This window comes from Stenella coeruleoalba, assembly GCF_951394435.1.
Source record: "Stenella coeruleoalba genome assembly, chromosome: 1".
Lineage (NCBI taxonomy): Eukaryota > Metazoa > Chordata > Mammalia > Artiodactyla > Delphinidae > Stenella > Stenella coeruleoalba.
The window spans coordinates 75,783,141-75,795,524 of NC_137169.1; positions in this window are offsets into that span (position 1 = coordinate 75,783,141).

Here is a 12,384-nt window from a genome sequence, read left to right on the forward strand (position 1 = left end):
AAGTTCTCTATAAAAATTCAAATTTCATCAAGAAGTTAAAACTGTCTATTGGAGTGGTCAAAATGCAAGTGTAAGAAGGCAAATAAACAATATTTGAGAAAAATGAATTTGGTCTCAGTATTTTTCGGTATAAATTGATTTTATTGTATTCACTGAAGGTCTTCAATTATATACTATTATATACAATATAAATAAGGACATGTTTACTGCACTTCATTGATATGGAAGATAATATTAAAGAAGGTAGGGAAGAGGAAATAAGTGGGAAACACCTGATAAATGGGAATGCTGGTTTTACTCTCATAGCATTCATTGGAAAATGAGCTGTGTAGTAGGGCATTTGGGGACTGTGCTATTGAGGCAGAAGGTCTATTAGCACAATTAGTTCCTCTAGTGGGCTGGCACCTACTCAGGCATTGCTAAAAGCTATGCACGTACAGGTGAACATGGAGAAAATGTAGGAAAGGGTAAGTGTAGGACAATAGGCCTTTTACTGGGAGGGCAATAAAAGCCTGAAATTCTATGATAGTGACAGAAATAATACACAACAGCCAGACTTTCCCTGTGTCCTTCCCACCCACCAACCCCATAACTCTGGAGGTAAAGCCTGCTAGTCTGGTTAGTACTGTCCCTGATGCTCTGGTGCAATAGATTTGCTCAGATGGGTCTCAGTTGAAGGCTTTCCCCTTCCAGGTCGGGCCTTGGTTTAGACTTATTTCCAGGACTGCAGCAAACAGCTAATTGTGAATTAGTAAGAATCAGAAAAATAACTGAATGATTACCATTGTTGTAGTCTGAATAAGCTACAAAATTTATAGGACTCAGTAAAAAATGAAAATGAGGAGCCCCTGTTCAAAAATTAATGAGGATTTCAAGATGGCAACAGCAAAGCATTAAACAGGGACCTTCTAAGCATGAAGCACCATGCAAATGTGCTTTTGCATGCCCCTATAGTCCAGGATAAACTAGTGAGAACACCTGCAGTATAAAGGCTCTGCATGGGATTTCCAGTACAGTCCTATAGCATCATTCATGATCTAATAGTTGATGTAGTTATCAAACTTTGGGGCCATCACCTCTGGCAGGGAATCTAGCTACAGGAAAAAAAATCTAAGCTATCCCAGTAAAGGAAGAGAGGCAGCCCTAAGTGGGGAAGAACAGCCCCTTATCAACCCCAGAGATTCAAATGACTGTAGGATTCCTGAAGGGAAAAAAAAACCCACACCAAGCTGATCTCCCTGTGCTATGCAGTTGCTTCCCACTAGCTATCTATTTTACATTTGGTAGTGTGTATATGTCAATGCCACTCTCTCACTTCGTCCCAGCTTACCCTTCCCCCTCCCCGTGTCCACAAGTCCATTCTTTACATCTGTGTCTTTATTCCTGCCCTGCCCCTAGGTTCAGCAGTGACCATCTAGAGGGGTGGGATAGGGCGGGTGGAAGGGAGACACAGAGGGAGGGGATATATGTATACATATAGCTGATTCACTTTGTTATACAGCAGAAACTAACACAACATTGTAAAGGAATTATACTCCAATAAAGATGTTAAAAATAAATAAATAAAATAAAAACTTGCCAAAAAAAAAAAAATTCACACCAGCAGCCATCCAACTAGTTGCTGCCCCTAGAGGTGGGCAGTTGTCAGTGTCCCGAACTAAACATCTGCCTGCAGGGGTCTATCCAAGCTTTAGGACTGAGGGGTGGTATACATTTACAATCTCAGCTGCTCAGCCAGGACTGAGGGAACCATTTTCCCATGCTCTTACTCATGCTCCTTGGTGTTGGCTGGTGTTGCAGGTCAGAGTGACATAACAGAGCATGTGTAAACGGTGAGATCCAAACCACAGTGTCTGGAACGTACACTATGACACTAGCATGAAGTGGGACTCAGAAGAGCATAGCTCAAAGTAACTGTGAAGTGAGCCAGGCCTGCTGCAGGTCTAACAGTAAAGTATGGTAGCTAGTCTCCAGAAGGATTTCTAAAGATCCACAACTCCTATTGTTCATGGGCTTATGTAGTTGCCTCCCACATTAGGGTAACGGATGGCCCCATTGACTTATTTAATTAATAGAAAGCAGCAGAAATGATGGGCATTTTTGTGTTCTTGGGAACTCTGAGATGTCATTTACAAAATTCAGCTACAGTGACAGAGAGACTCCTGCAGAGGTTCCAAGACTATACTGAGAATGAAAGAGGCCTCACTATCCCTGCTTCTCAGTCAAGCCTCAAGATGATCTTATTTGCAGTTATTAGGCTCCAAACATGACCAGCAAAAGAACCTCCCATTTAAGCCCAGTAAAGCAATAGAATTATGGAGGAGATAAGCTGGTGGTTGTTTTAAGCTGCCAAGTTTTAAAATGGTTTGGTCCATAGCTCCAGATTACTGAAACAACCAGTAACCGTATTAGTCAGTGTTCCATCTGGGAATCAGAACCACTGTGAACATTGCAGAATTGAGAATTTATTATAGGGGTTAACTGGGACAGTAAAGAACTGAAGAAAGAACCAGAGAATCAGAAAAAAGTTACTAACAAGCCTCCCTGAAATACTGGAGTTAGCTTTTGGTGTTGGATGTTGGAAGCTAAGTAAGGCCAGGAACTAGAGTGGGACCATGAGGGTAGAAGTCTATGGAAGTTTGTTGCCTCTGCATATCTACAAGCTCTGTGAGATTGTTGCCAAGTATCTTGTTATGGGTCTAGGATCATCATGATAGGTCAGCAAAGCCAGCATTCAAGAAGAAGCGTTAGACATGGAGTAGGGACGAGTAAGGACACCAGCCCATCTCCATGTTTCTTACTGCCTCCTATCAACCCTCCCTTCAGGCAGTTATGGCAGCTGTCTTACATCTGCCTTCCCAATTTAAATCAAATATCTCTTTTCGCCAGCTCTAACCCAAAACCTCACGGTGTCTGTGAAATGTATTTCTATTTTTTCCAAGTTGCTTCAGCAAAGCCAATTCAAACATGGAAGCATGTAATGATGACTTGTTGCACAGCAAGGAATTTCCTTATGTCGTAGTAAGTGGACCCTGTCCCTAACGTAATAATAAAAATGTAAGCAAACAGGAAGCTATGAGCTCCTGTGACCTGGTAGATTACTTCCTCCACATTGGCTGCATTGACTACAGAACTTCTGGCCCACTCCCATGAGGAACTGTGGAGGCATGTTAAACTGTGCCCATTTATCCACTTACATCCATATCTTGTAAGCCTTTTATACTGCTTGTTTGCTGACTCAGTAATAAACCCAAGTGAAAACAATTTAAGAGACCTTACCAATTTCCAAATGATAAAAATAGTTTTGATATTGAATAGAAGAGAAGGAACTGCCATGAAAAAAAAATAGAGACAGCTTGTGTGTGTGTGTGTGTGTGTGTGTGTGTGTGTGTGCGTGTCCAAAGATGTTTATTATAGCGTCATATATAACAACCACAATCAAATTAAACGTCTGTCAGTGAAGGACTCAAATAAAGCACTGACATCTACCCCTTAGAACAGCATCTGGTCATCCTAACAGGAGTGTAGTAGATCTAGATGTCCAACAGGGAAAAATCTCCAAGATACATTAACAAGTGTAAAAAAACCAAAGGATAGAATAGTGTGCGTGAAACGATCCATTTGTGTAAAAAACAAATGTAGAGCTACAGATACATACACATACACACTAATGCACGCCTAAATTTACTAGGCTGATGTACCAAAGAGCAGTCATCTCCAATGAGCACCCATGGCAATAGGTGAAGATATGTCCTTTTTATTTGATCCCCTTCTGTTCTATTTTATAAAAAGTAAAACAATACATATAAAAAGAAAACAATTTTATACTGCCCTGCCTAGGTGTTTATAAAATACTGATGTAATGTCCAGAACTCCTACTATAATTCCTGGAAAATAAACCAGGCCAGAGGGAAAAAAGCTTTAGAAGTGGGGCCCTACCCATATATCCAGACAAAACTATAATTCAAAAAGACACGTGCACCCCTATGTTCATAGCAGCACTTTTCACAATAGTCAAGACATGGAAACAACCTAACTGTCCATCAACAGATGAATGGATAAAGAAGATGTGGTACATATATACAATGGAATACTACTCAGCCATAAAAAAGAATGAACCAATGCCATGTGCAGCAACAAATGAGAAAACTCAAGTGTGTGAGATCAAGAAAATGATTCAAGAAGGAAGGAGCAGTCAACCGTTTCTGGTTACTGCTGAAATGTGGCTAATGAATATAGCAATACAGTTATTAGTGACCTTAATAAGAGAAACCTTGCTAAAGAAAAAAATGAGTAGTGAATAAATAGAAAAACTGTGTGTACACAATTCTTTCAAGAATCTTAACTTGGAAGTAGAGTGTAGAGAAGGAGTAGAAATTGGGAAAAGTAATATGTGGTGCAAAGAGACTTAATTTGTAGTACAATTGTAAAGTTTTTTTGGAAATGTTATAGAACTATTTTATTTTTTAAACTCTATATACTGAACTGATAAAAATTAAAACTTTTACACAATTCTTTGTAATTAGACATTGGTAAATAGCAACATTGGTAAATAACAGACATTATGCCTTAGTTTTCTCACCTGTAAAAATGGTATACTAATACCCAGTCCAAGTGTTGTATAAATCTCATTAGATAATGACAGATCCTTGGCCTCATTCTTGCACATACTTAGTGTTCAATTCATAGCAGCTTTCATGCTGAGAAGCTTTGTACTGTTGTACCCCAAACTCAGGGATCTGAGCACTGAGTGCCAACTGTACATCAGTCAGTCAGTCAGGATATTAAACTCCTACTATTTATCAACACTTTGCAGCTAAGTGCTGTGGATAGAATGGTGAATGAAAATACTGCTCTAAGTCCTCATGGAGGTTAGACTCTAGCAGAAAGACAGATATTAAACAAATCACAAGACATAAATATTTACAAGTTTTCAAAGTGGTCTGAAATTTCATTCATTCAAAACCTTGTCTTGTTCCTGATCTTAGAGGAAATGGTTTCAGTTTTTCACCATTGAGAACGATGTTGGCTGTGGGTTTGTCATATAAGGCCTTTATTATGTTGAGGTAAGTTCCCCCCATGCCTACTTTCTGGAAGGTTTTTATCATAAATGGGTGTTGAACTTGGTCAAAAACTTTTTCTGCATCTATTGAGATGATCATATGTTTTTTCTCCTTCAATTTGTTAATATGGTTTATCACATTGATTGATTTGCATACATTGAAGAATCCTTGCATTTCTGGAATAAACTCCACTTGATCATGGTGTATGATCCTTTTAATGTGCTGCTGTATTCTGTTTGCTAGTATTTTGTTGAGCATTTTTGCATCTATATTCATCAGTGATATTGGCCTGTAGTTTTCTTTCTTTGTGACATCTTTGTCTGGTTTTGGTATCAGGGTGATGGTCGCCTCATAGAATGAGTTTGGGGTATTCCTCCCTCTGCTATATTTTGGAAGAGTTTGAGAAGGATAGGTGCTAGCTCTTCTCTAAATGTTTTAACAAATTTGCCTGTGAAGCCGTCTGGTCCTAGACTTTTGTTTGTTCGAAGATTTTTAATCACAGTCTCAATTTCAGTGCTTGTGATTGGTCTGTTTATAATTTCTATTTCTTCCTGGTTCAGTCTCAGAAGGTTAGGCTTTTCTAAGAATTTGTCCATTTCTTCCAGGTTGTCAATTTTATTGGCATATAGTTGCTTGTAGTAGTCTCTCATGATCCTTTGTATTTCTGCAGGGTCAATTGTTATTTCTCCTTTTTCATTTCTACTTCTGTTGGTTTGAGTCTTCTCCCTCTTTTTCTTGATGAGTCTGGCTAATGGTTTATCAATTTTGTTTATCTTCTCAAAGAACCAGCTTCTGGTTTTATTGATCTTTGCTATCATTTCCTTCATTTCTTTTTCATTTCTTTTTTTTTAAACATCTTTATTGGGGTATAATTGCTTTACAATGGTGTGTTAGTTTCTGCTTTACAACAAAGTGAATCAGTTATATATATAAATAATGTTCCCATATCTCTTCCCTCTTGCATCTCCCTCCCTCCAACCCTCCCTATCCCACCCCTCCAGGTGGTCACAAAGCACCAAGCTGATATACCTGTGCTATGCGGCTGCTTCCCACTAGCTATCTACCTTATGTTTGGTAGTGTATATATGTCCATGCCTCTCTCTCACTTTGTCACAGCTCACCCTTACCCCTCCCCATATCCTCAAGTCCATTCTCCAGTAGGTCTGTGTCTTTATTCCTGTCTTACCCCTAGGTTCTTCATGACATTTTTTTAACTTAAATTCCATATATATGTGTTAGCATACAGTATTTGTCTTTCTCTTTCTGACTTACTTCACTCTGTATGACACACTCTAGGTCTATCCACCTCATTACAAATAGCTCAATTTTGTTTCTTTTTATGGCTGAGTAATATTCCATTGTATATATGTGCCACATCTTCTTTGTCCATTCATCCGATAATGGGCACTTAGGTTGTTTCCATCTCTGGGCTATTGTAAATAGAGCTGCAATGAACATTTTGGAACATGACTCTTTCTGAATTATGGTTTTCTCAGGGTATATGCCCAGTAGTGGAATTGCTGGGTCATATGGTAGTTCTATTTGTAGTTTTTTAAGGAACCTCCATACTGTTCTCCATAGTGGCTGTACCAATTCACATTCCCACCAGCAGTGCAAGAGTGTTCCCTTTCCTCCACACCCTCTCCAGCATTTATTGTTTCTAGATTTTTTGATGATGGCCATTCTGACTGGTGTGAGATGATATCTCATTGTAGTTTTGATTTGCATTTCCCTAATGATTAATGATGTTGAGCATTCTTTCATGTCTTTGTTGGCAGTCTGTATATCTTCTTTGGAGAAATGTCTATTTAGGTCTTCCACCAATTTTTGGATTGGGTTGTTTGGTTTTTTGTTATTAAGCTGCATGAGCTGCTTGTAAATTTTGGAAATTAGTCCTTTGTCAGTTGCTTCATTTGCAAATATTTTCTCCCATTCTGAGGGTTGTGTTTTGGTCTTGTTTATGGTTTCCTTTGCTGTGAAAAAGCTTTTAAGTTTCATTAGGTCCCATTTGTTTATTTTTGTTTTTATTTCCATTTCTCTAGGAAGTGGGTCAAAAAGGATCTTGCTGTGATTTATGTCATAGAGTGTCCTGCCTATGTTTTCCTCTAAGAGTTTGATAGTTTCTGGCCTTACATTTAGGTCTTTAATCCATTTTGAGCTTATTTTTTGTGTATGGTGTTAGGGAGTGATCTAATCTCATACTTTTACATGTACCTGTCCAGTTTTCCCAGCACCACTTATTGAAGAGGCTGTCCTTTCTCCACTGTACATTCCTGCCTCCTTTATCAAAGATAAGGTGACCATATGTGCGTGGGTTTATCTCTGGGCTTTCTATCCTGTTCTGTTGATCTATCTTTCTGTTTTTGTGCCAGTACCATACTGTCTTGATTACTGTAGGTTTGTAGTACAGTCTGAAGTCAGGGAACCTGATTCCTCCAGCTCTGTTTTTCTTTCTCAAGATTGCTTTGGCTATTCGTGGTCTTTTGTGTTTCCATACAAATTGTGAAAATTTTTGTTCTAGTTCTGTGAAAAAATGCCAGTGGTAGTTTGATAGGGATTGCATTGAATCTGTAGATTGCTTTGGGTAGTAGAGACATTTTCACAATGTTGATTCTTCCAATCCAAGAACATGGTATATCTCTCCATCTATCTGTATCATCTGTAATTTCTTTCATCAGTGTCTTATAATTTTCTGCATACAGGTCTTTTGTCTCCTTAGGTGGGTTTATTCCTAGATATTTTATTCTTTTTGTTGCAATGGTAAATGGGAGTGTTTTCTTGATTTCACTTTCAGATTTTTCATCATTAGTGTATAGGAATGCCAGAGATTTCTGTGCATTAATTTTGTAACCTGGTACTTTACCAAATTCATTGATTAGCTCTAGTAGTTTTCTGGTAGCATCTTTAGGATTCTCTATGTATAGTATCATATCATCTGCAAACAGTGACAGCTTTACTTCTTCTTTTCTGATTTGGATTCCTTTTATTTCCTTTTCTTCTCTGATTGCTTTGGCTAAAACTTCCAAAACGATGTTGAATAAGAGTGGTGAGAGTGGGCAACCTTGTCTTATTCCTGATCTTAGTGGAAATGCTTTCAGTTTTTCACCATTGAGGATGACGTTGGCTGTGGGTTTGTCATTTATGGCCTTTATCATGTTGAGGAAAGTTCCCTCTATGCCTACTTTCTGCAGGTTTTTATCATAAATGGGTGTTGAATTTTGTCAAAAGCTTTCTCTGCACCTATCGAGATGATCATGTGGTTTTTCTCCTTAAATTTGTTAATATGGTTATTTGTTATTACATTGATTGATTTGCATATATTGAAGAATCCTTGAATTGCTGGAATGAACCCCACTTGATCATGGTGTATGATCCTTTTAATGTGCTGTTGGATTCTGTTTGCTAGTATTTTGTTGAGGATTTTTGCATCTATGTTCATCAGTGATATTGGCCTGTAGTTTTCTTTCTTTGTTACATCCTTGTCTGGTTTTGGTATCAAGGTGATGGTGTCCTCGTAGTGTTCCTCCCTCTGCTCTATTTTGGAAGAGTTTGAGGAGGACAGGTGTTAGCTTTTCTCTAAATGTTTGATAGAATTCGCCTGGGAAGCCATCTGGTCCTGGGCTTTGGTTTGTTGGAAGATTTTTAATCACAGTTTCAAATTCAGTGTTTGTGATTCATCCGTTCATATTTTCTATTTCTTCCTGATTCAGTCTTGGCAGGTTGTGCATTTCTAAGAATTCGTCCATTTCTTCCAGGTTGTCATTTTATTGGCATAGAGTTGCTTGTAGTAATCTCTCATCATCTTTTGAATTTCTTCAGTGTCAGTTGTTACTTCTTCTTTTTCATTTCTAATTCTATTGATTTGAGTCGTCTCCTTTTTTTTCTTGATGAGTCTGGCCAATGGTTTATCTGTTTTGTTTATCTTCTCAAAGAACCAGCTTTTAGTTTTATTGATCTTTGCTATTGTTTCCTTCACTTCTTTTTCATTTATTTCTGATCTGATTTTTTTCCTTCTGCTAACTTTGGGGGTTTTTTTGTTCTTCTTTCTCTAATTGCTTTAGTTGCAAGGTTAGGTTGTTTATTCGAGATGTTTCCTGTTTTTTAAGGTGGGTTTGTATTGCTATAAACTTCCCTCTTAGAACTGTTTTTGCTGCATCCCATAGGTTTTGGGTCGTCCTGTCTCCATTGTCACTTGTTTCTAGGTATTTTTTTTATTTCCTCTTTGATTTCTTCAGTGATCACTTCGTTTTAAGTAGTGTATTGTTTAGCCTCCATGTATTTGTATTTTTTTTACAGATCTTTTCCTGTAATTGATGTTTAGTCTCATGGCGTTGTGGTTGGAAAAGATACTTGATACAGTTTCAATTTTCTTAAATTTACCAAGGCTTGATTTGTGACCCAAGATATGATCTATCCTGGAGAATGTTCCATGAGCACTTGAGTAAAATGTGTATTCTGTTGTTTTTAAATGGAGTGTCCTATATATATCAATTAAGTCTGCCTTGTTTAATGTATCATTTAAAGCTTGTGTTTCCTTATTTATTTTCATTTTGGATGATCTGTCCATTGGTGAATGTGGGGTGTTAAAGTCCCCTACTATGAATGTGTTACTGTCGATTACCCCTTTTATGGCTGTTAGTATTTGCCTTATGTATTGAGGTGCTCCTATGTTGGGTGCATAAATATTTACAATTGTTATATCTTCTTCTTGGATCGATCCCTTGATCATTATGTAGTGTCCTTCTTTGTCTCTTCTAGTAGTCTTTATTTTAAAGTCTAGTTTGTCTGATAACAGAATTACTACTCCAGCTCTCTTTTGGTTTCCATTTGCATGGAATACCTTTTTCCATCCCCTTACTTTCAGTCTGTATGTGTCTCTAGGTCTGAAATGGGTCTCTCGTAGACAGCATATATATGGGTCTTGTTTTTGTATCCATTCAGCCAGTCTGTGTCTTTTGGTGGGAGCATTTAGTCCATTTACATTTAAGGTAATTATCGATATGTATGTTCCTATTCCCATTTTCTAAATTGTTTTGGGTTCGTTATTATAGGTTTTTTCCTTCTCTTGTGTTTCTTGCCTAGAGAAGTTCCTTTAGCATTTGTTATAAAGCTGGTTTCATGGTGCTGAGCTCTCTCAGCTTTTGCTTGTTGGTAAAGGTTTTAATTTCTCCATCAAATCTGAATTAGATCCTTGCTGGGTAGAGTAATCTTGGTTGTAGGTTTTTCTCCTTCATCATTTTCAGTATGTCCTGCCAGTCCCTTCTGGCTTGCAGAGTTTCTGCTGAGAGATCAGCTGTTAACCTTATGGGGATTCCCTTGTGTGTTATTTGTTGTTTTTCCCTTGCTGCTTTTAATATGTTTTCTTTGTATTTAATTTTTGGTAGTTTGATTAATATGTGTCTTGGCGTATTTCTCCTTGGATTTATCCTGTATGGGACTCTCTGTGCTTCCTGGACTTGATTAACTATTTCCTTTCCCATATTAGGGAAGTTTTCAACTATAATCTCTTCAAATATTTTCTCAGTCCCTTTCTTTTTCTTTTCTTCTTCTGGAACCCGTATAATTCGAATGTTGGTGCGTTTAATGTTATCCCAGAGGTCTCTGAGACTGTCCTCAGTTCTTTTCATTCTTTTTTCTTTATTCTGCTCTGCAGTAGTTATTTCCACTATTTTATCTTCCAGGTCACTTATCCGTTCTTCTGCCTCAGTTATTCTGCTATTGATCCCATCTAGAGTATTTTTCATTTCACTTATTATTATTTTTTTTTTTTGCAGTACGTGGGCCTCTCACTGTTGTGGCCTCTCCCATCGCGGAGCACAGGCTCTGACGCGCAGGCTCAGCGGCCATGGCTCACGGGCCTAGCCTCTCCGCATGTGGGATCTTCCCGGACCGGGGCACGAACCCGTGTCCCCTGCATCAGCAGGCGGACTCTCAACCACTGCGCCACCAGGGAAACCCTGGTGGGTTTTTATCTTGCTCCTTCATCTGCTGTGTGTTTTTCTGTCTTCTCATTTTGCTTATCTTACTGTGTTTGGGGCCTCCTTTTTGCTTTCATTTATTTCTGATCTGTTCTTTATGATTTCTTTCCTTCTGTTAACTTTAAGGTTTTTTTGTTCTTCTTTCCCTAATTGCTTTAGGTGTAAGGTTAAGTTGTTTATTTGAGATGTTTCTTGTTTCTTGACGTAGGAGTGTATTGCTATAAACTTCCCTCTTGAAACTGTTTTTGCTGCATCCTATAGGTTTTTGGTCATTGTGTTTTCATTGTCATTTGTTTCTAGAAATTGTTTGATTTCCTCTTTGATTTCCTCAGTGATCTCTTGGTTATTTAGTAGTGTATTGTTTAGCCTCCATGTGTTTGTATTTTTTACAGATTTTTTATCCTGCAATTGATATCTAGTCTCATAGCGTTGTGGCCGGAAATGATACTTGTTATGATTTCAATATTCTTAAATTTTCCAATGCTTAATTTGTGACCCAAGATATGATCTATCCTGGAGAATATTCCATTAGCATAAGAGTAGAAACTGTATTCTGTTGCTTTTGGATGGAATATCCTATAAATATCAATTAAGTTCAACTTGTTTAATGTATCATTTAAAGATTGTTTTTCCTTATTCATTTTCATTTTGGATGATCTGTCCATTGGCGAAAGTGGGGTATTAAAGTCCCCTACTATGATTGTGTTACTGTCAATTTCCCTTTTATGGCTCTCAGCATTTGCCTTATGTATTGAGGTGCTCCTATGTTGGGTACATAAATATTTACAATTGTTATATCTTGTTCTTGGATTGATCCCTTGGTCATTATGTAGTGTCGTTCTTTGTCTCTTACAATAGTCTTTATTCTAAAGTCTATTTTGTCTGATATGAGTATTGCTACTCCAGCTTTCTTTTGATTTCCATTTACATGGAATATTTTTTTCCATCCCCTTACTTTCAGTCTGTATGTGTCCCTAGGTCTGAAGTGGGTCTCTTATAGACAGCAGATATATGGGTCTTGTTTTTGTACCCATTCAGCCAGTCTGTGCGTATTGGTTGGAGCATTTAATCCATTTACTTTCAGATAGTTATCCATATGTATGTTCCTATTACCATTTTCTTAATTGTTTTGGGTTTTTATGGTGGGTCTTTTCCTTTTCTTGTGTTTCCTACCTAGAAAAGTTCCTTTAGCCTTTGTTGTAAAGCTGGTTTGGTGGTGCTGAATTCTCTTAGCTTTTGCTTGTCTGTAAAGGTTTTAATTTCTCTGTCAAATCTGAATGAGATCCTTGCTGGGTAGAGTAATCTTGGTTGTAGGATTTTCCCTTTAAATATGTCCTGTCACT